The following is a 16133-nucleotide window of genomic DNA, read 5'->3' as shown; positions in this document are numbered from 1 at the left end:
TTTCTGAAGTTTTTGATGTTTAGGTGAAAGAAGCTTTGAAGGAGAAAATGTGCTTTTAGGGAAAAATCTAAGTTTAATGAAGCTCACATTAAAGGAACAGATGTGAGTTTGAGTCACAAAGTTTGGATCTGAATGTCAAAGAGCATTTTCATACTGGGATTTTGGTTTGTGTCCATCTCTAATAATGACTCTTGCCTTTTGAAGAGCTGGTAAAGATGTATAGACTATATTAATTGTGAAGTGTTTGAAACCTCTCATTAACAATTGGTGTACAGAACATAGATAGGGATTGGCCAACTACAGGAATAATGGATGTTTGTCATGAAATATTTTACTGCTCTGTTATTTAATGCCAACGGTTCTTTTCTTCTAATGCATTTGTGTAGCTCAGTTAGACACAATTTTTTGGACACAATAGAATTATGTCCCGTATGTAATCTGTTCCAGTGGACTGACTCATTTTAGTCTTTGACTGTTACAAAGAGAATATAGTAGTTACCATTTTCTTTGAGCCACTGTCCTCGATAATAGAGTATGACCGTTGAGATTACAGCATGTAGCATTGTTCCTGAAGCAGTTTCTGTGTCGCACCTCCAAGAGGCGCTGCACAGAACTCTCAGCCAGGGGAAGGGGTGGGCCAAGGTGGCTTTAAGCCACCCTTGCATCTTCCTGAAGTTGGGCTACTCCAGTGGCTGGAGAGGAAGGGAGCAGGGTTTGTCTAAATTATGGCTGTCTCTCCAGGTCGCTGTATGTTCAGCGATGCTACCGAGAATTTCTGCAGTGCTATGTGCTACAGCCCCTCCCCTGACATGCCCCTCCTCCTTCCAGCGCACCCTCTACATCAGTGCTTGTGAGGGTGTCCTGGGAGCGCAGTCTATAGCGTCTCTCAATTCCAGTGACAGAGGATTTTTTCCCAGCCAGATTAGGGGCTTACTCCACTGTGGCCATTTTAGCTGGCATCTCACCTTATGTGTTTTAAGTTTGAGGGTGGCAGCTAACATGGTTCTCATGTTTCTGTGTTTCTTCATTCCCCTTCTGCTAAACACTTCATTATCACAACTGATCGTGAATTTCCATTCGACTTTTTGAATTCTAGCTATCTGATTATTTTGCCTTTTTTTTTTTTTTCTTGGGATGGACATCAAGTATTTTTACCTGGCATTCTGAATGAAAAAAAGTCTAACTACTGTAATTCTCAGCTCTTTTCCCTCTGTAGCAGGGTGTGTCTATGCTACGAAATTAAGTTGATTTTTATAGAAGTCGATTTTTTTGAAACTGATTTTATACAGTCGATGGCGCATGTCCACACTAAGCGCATTAAGTAGGCGGAGTGCATCCTTATTACCGTGGCTAGCATTGACTTACAGAGCGGTGCACTGTGGGTAGCTATCCCACAGTTCCCACAGTCTCCGCTGCCCATTGGAATTCTGGGTTAAGCTCCCAATGCCTGATGGGGCAAAAACATTGTCACGGATCATTTTGAGTACATGTCATCAGGCTCCCCTCCCTTCTGCCCTCCCTCCTTTAGTGAAAGCAACGGCAGACAATGGTTTCACGCCTTTTTTCCTGGATTACCTGTGCAGATGCCATACCACGGCAAGCATGGAGCCCGCTCAGCTCATCGTCACCGTACGTCTCCTGGGTGCTGCTGGCAGATGCGGGACTGCATTGCTACACAGCAGCAGCTCCTTGCCTTCACGGCAGATGATGCAGTAGAAGTGATAGCCATCGTAAGTCTCCTGGGTGCTCCTGGTAGACCTCAGTGAGGTCGATTGGGGGCACTTGGACAGACATGGCTATCCTCCTCTTAGAGCACCGAATGGGAGCAAGAGACTCCAGGTCATTCTCTTTTTTAAGTTTCTTCTCATGGAGATTCAGTCCTGCCTGGAATATCATGCGAGCTGGAGGCATCTGCCTCAGGCTGCTCTCCCAGCCGGCAGCACCGTGCGGTTGCGCCTACCCCTTGCTCCCATGGCTCATGAAGCCTGGACAGTAGTAAGGAGCAGTTCAACTATAGGCTGAGCAAGTGCAGAATGGTGGTAGAATGTGCCTTTAGAAGTTTAAGTGCTCGCTGGCACTGTTTGCTGACTAGATCAGACCTCAGCGCAACCAACATTCCCATTGTTATTGCTGCTTGCTGTGTGCTCCATAATATCTGTGAGAGTAAGGGGGAGACGTTTATGGCGGGGTGGGAGGTTGAGGCAAATCACCTGGTGTCCGATTTTGAGCAGCCAGACACCAGGGTGATTAGAAGAGCACAGCAAGGCACACTGCGCATCAGAGAGGCTTTGAAAACCAGTTTCATGACTGGGCAGGCTTTGGTGTGACAGTTGTGTGTGATTCTCCTTGATGCAAACCCACCCCCTTTGTTGATTTTAATTCCCTGTAAGCCAGCCACCCTCCCCACTTCAAAATAAAGTAACTATTGTTTTGAAAACATTCATTCTTTCTTTATTAATTAAAAAAAAAAAAAGAGATAATGGACAAGGTAGCCTGGGTGGGATGGGGGAGGAGGGAAGGACAAGGCCACATTGCTTATTGTAGCCACACTAAAAATCAAACTGTTTGAATGACAGCCTTCTGTTGCTTGGGCCATCCTCTGGAGTGGAGTGTCTGGGTGCCCGGAGCCTCCCCTCCGTGTTCTTGGGCGTCTGGGTGAGGAGGCTGTGGAACATGGGGAGGAGGGGAGGCGGTTATACAGTGGGTGCAGCGGGGTTCTGTGTTCTTGTTGGCTTTCCTGCAGCTCCAACAGATGCTTCATCATGTCCGTTTGCTCCCCCATTAGCCTCAGCATCGCGTCCTGCCTCCGCTCTTCGCACTCACATAATTCTTTCCTGGCCTCTGCCACTGAATACCTCCATGCATTAAGCTGTGCCCTATCCGTGCAGAAGGACTTAATGAGTTCGGAAAACATGTCATTGGGAGTGCATTTTTTTTCGCCTTCTAATCTGCGATAACCTCAGGGATGGAGATGATAGGGGGAGTGTAGAAACATTCTAAGCTCTACGATTCTGGGGGGACTGCTTGGTCACCTGTGCTGCTGAGTTTGCCACGCTGACCAAACAGGAAAAGAAATTCAAAAGTTCCTGGGGCTTTTCCTGTGTACCTGGCTAGTGCATCGGAGTTGAAAGTGCTGTCCAGAGCGGTCACAATGGAGCACTCTGGGATAGCTCCCGAAGGCCAGTACCATTGATTTGCGTCCACCTTACCCCAAATTCGACCCAGCAAAGTTGATTTTGGTGCTACTCCCCTTGCCAGGGAGGAGGCAGAAGTTGATTTTAAGAGCCCTTTAAGTCGACGGAACAGGGTTGTGTGGACGCATTCATTTTGAAATCGACCTAACGCAGCTAAATTCAACCTAACCCCTTAGTGTAGGCCAGGGCTAGCAGTGTTTAATTTAGTTCTCTTCCTACATGTTCTGTTTGCAGGGATGACAGGTCCTTGTGCATCTCTCAGAAAAGTCAGTTATGCTGATTACTTTTCATTCAACTAAATGTAGTAGAATGCATAATGGAAGCGCTTAAAAGTGCACAACAAAACCTTAGTGACCTTCCATTCATTGGCTTTAAGTAGATACTCGGCACTAGTGCTAAGCATACAGTGAATTACCATTAGGCAGCTTAATAACACCATGCAGGAAGGATTTCCTCCTGAGTAGCGATTCTTCATTTTGGCAAAGGGCTTGCTTTAAAAATAATGATTTACAGATTGTTTTAAAGCCAATGATTTGAAATATTTTAAAGTAGTCTAACACTTATATTTTGTGAAAAGTTTAAAGGATAGCTCAGTGGTTTGAGCATTGGCCTGCTAAACTCAGGGTTGTGAGTTCAATCCTTGAAGAGGCCACTTAGGGATCTGGGGCAAAAATTGGTCCTGCTAGTGAAGGCAGGGGGCTGGACTCGAAAGGTCCCTTCCAGCTCTAGGAGATTGGTATATCTCCAATTATTACCTTTACCTTTAAAGTTGAGAATTAAGACAGGCTTTCTTTTAACAGTTTTTTTACAAGATGTAAACTCAGGGTTTTTTATGACTAACCAAAAACAGTATATAACACTGGCTCTTTTAATGCAGAAAACAAGTGCAGAAGTATGGCACTATTGATCATAACTGGTGTTTTGCACTAGATGTGAAATCATGTGAGGCGCCTTTGTTTCATAATATTTATCTCTAATAACATCTTCCATCTACAGATTTCATAGCACTTGCACAGGTAGGCATTATCCCGGTTTTGCTAGTGGTAGGCATTATCCAGGTTTTGCCAGTGAGGAAACTAAGGCAAAGAGGGACATTTAACTCGTTTTCGGAAGGATGTGTTTACACTGGGGATTAAAAAAAAAAAAAATCCCAGCATTGCTAGCACTGGTGCTTTATTGCCAAATTGCCGACAGTTCAAGTTGATCCTTAAATTGCAGGCTTTGTGCTTCGGGAAAAGGAGGAAAAACTCATTTTGTTTCCTGTAGCTTTGATTGTAGATGCTTGGGGGAGACAACTTTTTATGTGTTTTATGGAGGCCTATGAGGTTGTTACGGTCTCTCTTTTAAACCGTGTTTGACATTGAGCTGATGTAAAAATCTAATTGGTAACAAACTGGTAACTTGACAACACCAGCAAAGCTAGTTGAATACAAATGCTTTTTCTCAAACACCTCTTTCCCCATCTATCTGGAAATCAGAGTAATGCTGTAGTGCTGGCCTTCCACATGATGGGCTGTATTTTCTTCCTCGGTGCTGTCATCCATCCCACCTGTTCCCTGCTCTCAGTACAGGACATAGCCAGATAAAAAGGAGCATGGCTGGGACATACGTGCCCTACATCAATCTCTGGCTGCTGTTTCATCCCTGGGGACATTAGTAACAGAATAAGTTGTTTTTAAATGTTGCACTTACATTGTTCTAACAAGCACCACAGGGACTGACCCTGCACGCAGTTGTCTAGAATTGGGAGAGAGAGAAATCACCTTTGCACCTCCCACCCAAATCTACAGCATGCACATTTTGGTCTAATGATGTGCAGACAATGGATGTTTTTAGATTTAAAATCGTTTTGGATAACTCAGTGTTATCTTACTGTAAAAAAAAAAAAAAATTTGTCACCTCCTTCCACCTGAGAAGAAGCAAAGAAGAAGCACTCTGGATCAGAAAACTGGACAAACATCCTTTTCTGTGTCTTCAGCATTTGAAACCTAGTAAAAGCTAGATAGCTGCAGTCAAACCAGTTTTGAGTTGTCTTAAAAGTACTTTAAGTGCATTTTGGTAGTTTCCTGTCAGAGGAAAACCAAAGATTCGAGTGGAGTAAAAAAAACTGACCTGGTTCCATTTTTGTAAACTGAAAAATTGCTTCACTTTTTATTCGACTTACCATGTTGAGCAGCAGATTTACTAAATGAGTATGCAAAATCAGTTGGAGTGTTACATCCATTCTATAGATCAGCTTGAAAGCTGAGCACATATGAACACAATAGTATAAATAAGTAGATAAAAGGCAATTATTTTCATTTGGAAGTTTTGAAAAGGTGCTTATAAAAACTGTGTATCTTAATGCCTCAGAGACTGAGATCAGTTTTTATTCGGCCATGAAAACTGGTCCAGATCCACCACCTCTTCTGAGGAAAATGCATGAGAGGCTATGGCTGCGTGCGCACACACACAACCAGTGAGAGAGATTTACATAGTCTTTCCCCTCCACGCACAAATTCATGAGGAATGATCGAGCCCTGAATTAGGATTTGCCTTAAGAGCAGATGTGCTGCTGCTGTTGTAATGTTTACAAGCTGAATGCTCTACTGGACACAGTACGAAGTAGTTTGAAAACATAGCCAAACCTGGATTGTTTACACTTTACAGTATTATTTCTCAAGGATTTTGTTTTGACCTGTGACATCATCTTATTTTTAACACTAGAGGGAGCAGCACGTTCTTCTATTGATTTGGTAAATGCCAGTGTCACATTTTTTTGCTTTGTATATTAAGAATGTTAAACAAAATTATAACCTTATTTTGTAATATTTGGAGTGGTTCTGAATTTGACCAACTATTACATCCAGGCATTTGCAATACAAAGTTAGGCAATACTGGCACTATTTGTTTGGCAGGAACTATGTGTAACGGTTGTGTGAATAAATGCCAAATATTTGAACATATGACATAAGCTACTGAAAATAACACTGCACTCAGCAATGATTGCAGTGTTCTCTTGCAAACAGCTTAGGGGCATCCAAACAGCTTACTTTTAAGGAAAGGTAAACGTAAAGGTTAGAGTTTTAGTGATTAGCTCTCATTCTTTGGGGTATAATAATGTTTAGATTCTTAGAACAGCTGCTAAATCATTGGCTTCATACCCTTAGCTGAATTGTGTTTAGAGCTTTCATTTAGACGGCTGAATTAGATCAATCTTCTTTCTTTTTGTGAAATTATTTTGTCTTGATTTGTTGACATCATGCTGTGTGTGATTGGATTATGTGCATGTTACTGCCAGTGTCCATTATTCAGTGCTTAATTGTAGCTCTCTTGATTTGAGTATTTTGTTATGATCTACAGTATTACTGTATGAATAGAAACGGCATTTTGAAATAGTAATTTTTGCAGAGATTTGAGAAAGGGATGGTAGTGAATTCATGAATGGCCTGTTAAGAGCCATATACTCTTCTAGATATGAATGTGCAACAGTCTGTGATGTAAGTGGGAGTTCCATGCATTAGCTCAAGACCAATATATGTATGGCCCACTGGGAGCATGCTGTAAAATTCTGCTCACCCACACAGTCAGAATAATGCATTTTTGGAGAGCAGCTGAGTAAAATATAATTAGCTTTTTCCTTATCCTGAATCATTTTGTTAAGAGATGAGTGAAGGTTTTGTACCTTGACTAGTAAACTTTCATGGTAATTTTGTGATTTAAAAGAAAAATCATGTAAGAACAACCTTTCCACAAGTGGCTACAACTTAGATCAATAAAATGGAAATGAAGATATTAAAAAGTCTTTCCCCACATTTTCATAGGCTACATAATAGATTTAAACTTAGTATGAGATTTGAAGTATGCTGTATCTCTCTCTCTCTCTCTCTCTCTCTCCTTTAAAAACAAACAAACAAAAAAACCAAAACACCTCTAGTTTTTTAGCACAAAACCAATGTGAAACAGCACTTCTCATCCCTGCACTGATGTCTGCACTCTTTTGGAAAACTACAGAACTCCCACAGTGTTATGGAGGAACCAGCCCTTTTTCTGAGCAGACAGCTCTGTGTATCTTCCTCCCTTTCCACCTTCTATATATTCCCTGTGGTAGTTATAGCCATGTGATAAATAGCAAAGCCGTGTGATAAACAGTTGTGTACACCTTAGACTGCCTCACCTGCACTCCCACCACTGTTTCCCTTGGGCCTTATTCGAACACTCAAATTTCTAGGCTGCTTTAAAAAGCAGCCACGTAAAAAAATAACATTCCAGAGAAATGTTTCCTCCTAACTTCCAAATGTGGTATTCCTTTCTCCATGCCAAAATTAAATTCTCCTGATGCCCAGGAATGAGCAGTGTTCAGTTTGAACCAATGGCAGGTTTAAAGTAGCTCATGAAGAAACAGGGGCTTTATTCCATTACAAATAGGACCTTCTCCACTGCCATCTGTTACTAGTGATCAGAGATTTAGGGCTTGGTACTTGGAGGTCTTGAAAATCTCTAACAGTTTCTCTGAAACAGGGAGGCAATACAGTATATAAAGATTATTGACACTCATTTGAAATGACCTGCATAATTCACTCATGGCTTTAGCATTCATGAGTATTGAGGCCACATTATGCTATCATGTACATCCTGTGTGCATCGAGAAGGAATGGTCCTTGGAGTCCCTGCACTCTAGATAGGCCCTTACTTGAGGGGCACAAGGGGAAGCTCTTGCGTTACCTCCCACATATATTGTACACAGCTCCTGTGCATCTGCATAGGGTGTAAGGATTGTCAGAATATGGCTCTAAATTACAATGTGCCTATGGGATTCGGCTGCTGTGACTGAGACCTGGATTGGCGCTGTATGTATCTGTCTTGGGGTGCACCACTCCCCACTGGTCTGGTTCCTCCTCCTGGTCTCTCTAGACCAGGGGTCTCAAACTCAAATGACCATGAGGGCCACATGAGGACTAGTACATTGGCCCGAGGGCTGCATTACTGACACACACACCCCCTGCTGCCCTCAGCCCCGCCCCCACTCCACCTCTTCCATGAGGCCCTGCTCTGCCCTGCCCCCATTCCAACCCCTTCCCCGCCCCCATTCCAACCCCTTCCCCGAAATCCCCACCCCAACTCCGCCCCCTCCCTGCCCCCAAGGGGTGCAGGAGGGGTGTCGTATGTGGCAGGGGGTCGGGGTTCAGGGTGGGCAGGGGGCTCAGGGCAGGGTGCAGGAGGGGTGTGGGGTAGGGCAGGGGGTCGGGGTGTAGGAGAGGTGCAGCAGGGGGCTCAGGGCAGTGGGTTGGAGTGCAGGAGGCGTGCGGGGTGCGGCAGGGGGTTCAGGGCAGGGGGTCGGGGTGCAGGGTGCAGCAGGGGGCCCTGAGCAGTGGGTTGGGGTGCAAGAGGGGTGTGGCAGGGGGTTGGGGTGCAGGAGGGTTGGGGGTGCAGCAGGGGGCTCAGGGCAGGGGATCTGGGTGCGGGGTATGGCAGGGGGTCGGGGTGCAGGAGGGGTGCAGGGTGCGGCAGGTGGTTCAGGGAAGGGGGTTGGGGTGCAGAACAGGTGTGGGGTGTGGCAGGGGCTCAGGTCAGGGGGTTGGAGTGCAGAAGGGGTTCGGGAGGTGAGCTCCGGCCCGGCACACACCGGCCCGGCGCACACCGGGGGCGGGGCAGGGCAGGCTCCCTGCCTGCCTGCCCTGCCCCCGCGCCACTCCGCTCCGGGAAGTGAACATGGGGAAGGGAGGAGCGCGGGGGGTGTGTGGCTGTTGCTTCAGGCACCGCCCCCAGCAGCTCCCATTGGCCGGGAACGGGGAACCGCGGCCAACGGGAACGGATGGGGGCGGAGCCTGAAGCAACAGCAATACACAGACCCTACACCCCTCCGTTCCCCACGTTCCGGCCGGCGCAGGGGCAGGGCAGGCAGGCAGGGAGCCTGCCCTTCCCCTGGTCCGCGTCGGGCCAGAGCCGCTTTACGTAAACGCTGGGGGAGGGTGGGGCGGGGCGGCTGCGAGGAGCTCATGGGCCGCAGAAAATCACCCCGCGTGCCGCGTGTTTGAGACCCCTGCTCTAGGCATTAGCTCTCGAGACTGACGCCCCTGTCCGCGGTTTGCACCCTGTCAGTCTGATTCTGGTCTGCAGCTCCTCTCACTCCAGGACCCTTCATGACTTAGCCCTCTGAGGTACAGTTCATCAGCAGTCCTAGGCAGTCTTCCCATTCGCTGCCTTAGTTATTCCATGTCCTCGGTGGCTGGTAGGGGAACCCAGGCCCACCCTCTTCTCCATGTTCCAGTCCAGGGACCCTCATCTCAGTGGTTCAGGGCTTCCTCTCTCTGCCCTCACTGCTCCTTTCCTGGACTGCTCACTCTGGTTCCTTCTCTCTCTGGGAATACCAGCTTCAAACTTTCTCCCTCTTCCAGGGAGAGACTGCCCTTTCCCAGTTGCCAGCTACTTGGCTTTTTAGGCCCTGCCTGTTCCTGCACAGGTGGGCCTGCTCACAGTCACTTAGTTTCCTGTTCCCTGGCTCCTCCAGGTGCCTGTGGAGTTAATTGGCCTGCCTGGCTGCCTTAACCCTCTTCCAAACCTGTGTGGGGTAGACATCCTATCACAGTATCCTTTCTTGCATCAAGCAGCATTTAACAGGAAGCCCTGTCAACTGTGCAGCATTTTTGAACTGCCACTCTGTCATATCACCTCTGTGAGGCCAGGGACAAAGCCAAATGACTTGGAAAAGACAGTTCTTGCATAGGCTGTGTGACGATGCAGTTCTGGCGGGACCCAACTGAGAGTGCCAATTGCTCAAACAGGGCAGTTACAGCCCTAAGCTGGGGTTTTTCCACCTCTAAGGCAAACCAAACCAGCCAGACAAAGAGGACTTTGGTTTCACCCCACTGGCTAACCACAAGTCACATAACCAATTTCCTTAGACACTCCAGTCTCCCAGTATCACCACCAGAGCCACTCGTCCTGGGGATGAATGGTTATGAAAACCAACACCCCAATAAAAGAAAACGGTTCTCTCGATCCCAAAGAATAAAGCCCCAGACCCAGGTCAATATACACATCAGATCTTACCCACAAATCACGCTGTTGCCAATCCTTTAGAATCTAAAATCTAAAGGTTTATTCATAAAAGGAAAAAGATAGAGATGAGAGCTAGAATTGGTAAAATGGAATCAATTACATGAAGTAATGGCAAAGTTCTAAGTTCAGGCTTGTAGCAGTGATGGAGTAAACTGCAGGTTCAAATCAAGTCTCTGGAGTACATCCCCCGCTGGGATGGGTCATCAGTCCTTTGTTCAGAGCTTCAATTTGTAGCAAAGTTCCTCCAGAGGTAAGAAGCAGGATTGAAGACAAGATGGAGATGAGGCATCAGCCTTATATAGGCTCTTCCAGGTGTAAGAACACTTCTTTGTTCTTACTGTGGAAAATTACAGCAAAATGGAGTCTGGAGTCACATGGGCAAGTCCCTGCACTTTGCTGAGTTACAAGGTGTATCTGCCTTCTATCAATGGGTCAGTTGTGTAGCTGATGGTCCTTAATGGGCCATCAGGCAGGCTAGGCAGAGCTAAGACCAACTTGTCTGGGATGTTTCCCAGAAACACAGCACAGATTTGAAATACAGACAGTACAGAGCCAATACTTCAACTACAAAATGATACATACATATAGACACCATAATCATAACCAGCAACCTACAACCTGGTCTTAGACATCTTATATGACCCCCTTTACATAAGATTTGGTGCCACTACAGGACCTTGGTTGCAACCATGTTCTATATGGTCCCAGAATATATCAATAACGTCACAGGCTGTGAGTAGACCTGGGAACAAAGACCATCATAAACCTCACTACCTTCCATTCCAAGTGCAAGACACACTTTTAACCTTGCCTTCGCTGATGTGAACACACAGCAGTGGGTATATTTAAAAATAAGAACAAAAAAGTCTTAAACAAATTTCTACCAAAATAAAACACTTGCCTGCGCACACAATTCTTCTCTCGGGGAGCGGGAAAGAGAATGATTGATATGTGACAGTTGTTAGCATGTCACTTAATGCATGATTGTGAGGCAATCAGCTTCTGTGGTTATGACATCAATATAAGAACCTTTATAGAACAGAACCAGTTCTCACAGAATGCCAGCCAATCATCGTGAACCTACATTACCTTGCTCCATGAATCTTACCGGAGATGCCATTGAACACAGCTTCAGGCAAAAGGTAAATGGCACCATGGAAACTGCTCTACCAGTGCTGGACTGGGTCTAGCAAGACATCTGTAGCTCATGGTGCAATCCACAAGTGGCCAAGTTCTATGAGGTCTGGGAAACATGCTTCCGGAGTTCTGCCATATGTGAGAACTGGTGGCTCCAGCTCTTGGCTGTTCTGCCTGCTGGAAGCATGAATGCAGGCAGAATGTAAAGAGAAGCAGCTGATCTTTTGAGATGAGTCGTCCTCCTACCATGTACTTTGATGGATAGATTAGTCCTAGGAGTTATGAAGGAGTCTTAATATTGGCCTGTGTGTTAGTGTAGGTTGATGAAAACAAGATAGTACTATGTATAGCACAGTCTCCAATTTCTGAAACACATTATTATCTGACATAGGGTTATCTCCTTTAACATCTGTTAAATGCATTGACTAAAATGTACAATGAAAATTTTGGATAACAGGGAAATGTCAGTGTCCCCCATGACATTTGAATAACTATGGCTGTATTGTATATTCCTTCTTTGTTGTATAGTATTAAGTAAAAGCGTATTTCCTTTATGTATCCTGCATATACTGTTATAAGTAAATTTTTTCTTTCAGTTGGATTCAGATGCGTTTTTTGTAAGTTACTTGACACTTTAAGGCTTTGGCTACACTTACACTTCAAAGCGCTGCCGCGGCAGCGCTTTGAAGCGCTGAGTGTAGTCAAAGCACCAGCGCTGGGAGAAAGCTCTCCCAGCGCTGTCCGTACTCCACCTCCCTGTGGGGAATAACGGACCGCGCTGGGAGCCGCGCTCCCAGCGCTGGGGCTTTGACTACACTGGCGCTTTGCAGCGCCGCAATTTGCAGCGCTGGAGAGGGTGTGTTTTCACACCCTGCTGCAGCGCTGCAAATTTGTAAGTGTAGCCAAGCCCTAAGATATATTAACTGTAGCCTCTAATTAGCTAAAACAACATTTGGTATTGTCCGGCTATGTATTATAATAATGTGTCCAGATAAAACCAGGTCTTATATGAACATCCATGGCTAACGTTCCCCTCCCCGACACTGTCAAGCACCACTGATCCACAGGAATAAAGACATTGTTGATGCCTGAAAGTGGTTCGCAAATATGAAAGGTATTTGGGGGCGAAATGGCAAAGAGAACAGGATTTTACAAAAGCCTTGCAGATTTTACAAAAGTTGGAAATAGAAGGGAACCCATCTTTTCATGAAAAGGAAAAGGGTTTACTGTAGGTATATCAGGATGTTGCATGTGGCATTTGGGACTTGAGAAGCTAATATGTGGGAACCAGGTATAGCCTGATGCACGCGTTGGGTAACGCCTTTGACTTCAGTTGGGTTGCATGCCAGATACATCAAGATCGAATGTGGCTTTTGAGATTTATAATGATGGTTAGTGGGTTTTTTTTAAAATGGGAAGGGGGAGGTAAGGGGACCAACAAAGAACATATCCTCAGGTTATTGATTTGAAATTTTTTAGGAGATCAAGGGAAGAGAAAGATATTGCTATACTCAGAATATAACAAGCACATCATGTCTGTGAAGAAAAACACATTTTTAAATTCATTTTACCCCCCAAAAATGAAACAGCCATACTGCAGAATTTTTCTGTGGGAATTCAATATGGTATTCTGGGTACAACAGGATCTTTCATGTTGTTAAAAAGAAGCTTCAAAGCTTTCTCTTCTGATCCTGGATCAGAGCTTTACACCTTGAGGAAAAGGTGAAAAGATTTGAGATGTCTTGCAGACTAAAACCTTTTAGAAAAGCAACTTCAGTGTTATATTTGTATCAATTATTTGGCTACAAAAGTAGACAGTAATACTTCTTTTTAATGAAGATTCCTTCATAGGTATCACCTTTTTATATTTTTATATATAAACACCCCTCCCAAAAGGGTGCTTTTCATTTCTCAATGTTTGTTTTATATAAAAATACAGTTTTGCTTCCCTTGAATGCAGCTCCTTTAACTGGCACTTTAGAGGTATGCAAATCATTTTTTCTCACCCCTTTTCTTCAGGCTGACCCTGCTGGCATACACAAGAAGGCAAGTTTGAGATTTAAAAAACAAACAGGCAAACAAACAAAAAACAACCCCAAAACACTTTTAATTATCTTCTGGTTCACAGCAGAGAAACTGAGTTGAAGTAACTGAAAGTCCATGTATTAAAAGTAGTGTTGTTGGTGTTTTCTTTTTTCCTACACCTCGTATTGAATTTTCAGAGATGGCCTTTCATGAGAGAATGGCGGTCCTGTGAATGAATGAGACTGTTTTCATTGCCATCTGACATACATTTTAGCTATAGCTGGCTGAAAAATGCAGATTAAAAAAAAATTCCTGTGTTCATCAAAAAGATGAATTAAAAAAAAATGACCACAGAAGATAATTTGGGGATAGGGTTGTGAATTTGAATTTTTTTTTTCAAACATCAATTTCAAAACAAAAAATTTCAGTGAGCTCTAGTTTTGTCCTTTATGAAGACAGAGGACACTGTTAAGGTGATTAATATTAAAGCTGACCTAGTCTAATAATAGCTCCATCTGGAAGGTGAAACTAGCTATCTGTTTCAAGGCTGGTTAATTTTTTTGGCCTACCAACCTTGATATTAAATGTTGCCATTTATCTGAGCAGAGACTTGAAAAGAGCATAAAGAGTCTTCTTGAAAATGCTAGAATTACTAGCTGAAAACAGACAGGTTGTCAGGTATAGTATTTCCACTGCCACACACAGGCTATATATTTGTGAGATCATCTGAAGCTCTTACACACAATTTTTTTTTAAACAAAGCCCTCATAGCCTAGGGTTATGTAGTGGATTAGTAGTAACAGCTGTGGGGTAACAAAGGATTAAAACTATCCTAGCGTATGACAACATCAGCAATGAAATGCACATGGTATGAGGTCTTTCATTGTCAGAGAACTCTAAAGACTTATAGGATTATATGCATATAGTGAATATATTTCTATAGTGTTTGTTTTTTGTTCTTTGTTCATGAATAGCCATCAACTTTCATAGTTTTGTTTTCCTATGGCCTGAAGTTAGTTTACTGTGAGAGAGTGCATCTTCAGGAAGACAATTGCACAAGAATTACATGATCTATGGAAACTTTTCCATGATGTCGTTAGTTGACAAGGTTTTAGGATGGCAGATAAATTCTAACTACACTTTGCAGTTTGAACCACAAAGTATTGAGACAAATTCAATCCACTGTAATCATTTACACCAGGGATTAATTTGGCTCGTTTTATTTTCCTCTGGGGATTAGTTGGAAGAGGATTGGTTTAAAAAAAAAGTGATGTATTTTGAAGTTCAATAGTATTTTTAAATGCTCAGTTCAACTGTTTAGTATCTGTTCAGGAATGCAAATTTAAAACAAATGTTGAGATATGATCAACCAAAAGAGAAGGGGAGAGTGCAGTTGCTTCAACAGTTGAGTGATGGTTCCTTACATAATTTAAATCAGACTTGGTGAAAATGTTCTAATAAAATAAATTATGCACAATAATAACTGTTCACCTTTTATCATCCCACTTTGACCTCAGGTTAAGAGGTCTCATATTAAATGAGTTTGCTGAACTTGGTTCTGCCCGTCCTTAATAAATTATGTTGTGTTCTTGGTCACAATTACTAAGACCTCATCATCTCTCTCATGATAATGCTATGTGTCTCTTTCTAGTAAAGATCATATACTCTCTACCTTCAAATCCTCTCCCTTCATACCAGGATTTGGAGCTCTTGTTATTACTATTATTTGAAATGCAATAGTGCATAAAGACCCAAATCGAAATTGTTTATTGTAGCATTCCTCCTCTTTTAGAGCCAATTTATTTTTTCCAGTGTTACTCATTCCTTGTTAACTGGGCTCATTCCTTCCACATAGACTGGGAAGGAGGAGAGGTGGCTAAAAAAATTTCATTGTATCATAGGACATGTTGAAATTTATTTATTCTTATGCATTATATTTAATGAATTATCTTAATACGGTGTACAGTTAAGCCTTTCTTATAGTTTCCCCATACATCCCAATATATGTATAATACATACCACAGCTTATGCAATATTTATGGGACATGTAAATTTGCTTCTTTTTTTTTTAAGCAGCAAATTCCTCTATGAGGTGGAATAACTGGGACACAGTCTGCTCATGCCAGCTGGGTGAATTTTCCTGGCTTAAAAAAAAAATCCCTCTAATTGAGTTTTTGTGTGTTTGGTTTTACTTTATTTTTTTCTCATGATTTGGCCTCAGAGATTCCTTACCTAACTAATCAAAGGGTTCCTTTCCCTAACCAACTTCTCATATTTTTTCCATTTCTTGCTGCTTTACTTTTATTGAAAACCTTCTGATGCCTCCTGGGAATATTTGGAAGACGTTCAATTTAGACACCACTCTGGTTATGGATTATAATTTTTACGGGGGTGGGGGGAGGCTGTTTGCTCAAAGATGGATCTCTTTCCTTAGAAATTAATCTGCTCCTGCTGTTTATTCCCACTCACCACAGCTATAATCTCCAAAGAATTTAATTGTGATGTCACAAACAGGTTTGTGAATTTAGGTGATGTATAAGCAGCAGGAACAGATGAATACTTAATCAATTATCCTGTCTCCCAGCAAATCCCTCTTAGTATAATAAAACAAAATCAACCAAAAACACCACGAAACAAGAACGGGGGCGGGGGGAGGGGAAAATGGAGAAGTACAAAGAATGAGATAAGTGCAGAATTTTTATTATTTCTAAATATTGTCCCTCCAAGGTATCTGTG

The 16133-nt window shown here is 43.4% G+C and overlaps 1 protein-coding gene across 11 annotated transcripts in view; it reads left to right on the top strand.

Moving 5' to 3' along the window:
* CEP85L (centrosomal protein 85 like) overlaps positions 1-16133 on the top strand; it is a 209799-nt gene that overhangs the window by 170676 nt on the left and 22990 nt on the right. The gene's annotated exons all lie outside the window — the stretch shown is intronic.

This window comes from Mauremys mutica, chromosome 3 (assembly GCF_020497125.1).
Source record: "Mauremys mutica isolate MM-2020 ecotype Southern chromosome 3, ASM2049712v1, whole genome shotgun sequence".
In the NCBI taxonomy this organism is placed as follows: Eukaryota; Metazoa; Chordata; order Testudines; family Geoemydidae; genus Mauremys; species Mauremys mutica.
Note: the sequence above shows the minus strand (reverse complement) of the source record. Positions and strands in the feature narration are given on the sequence as shown.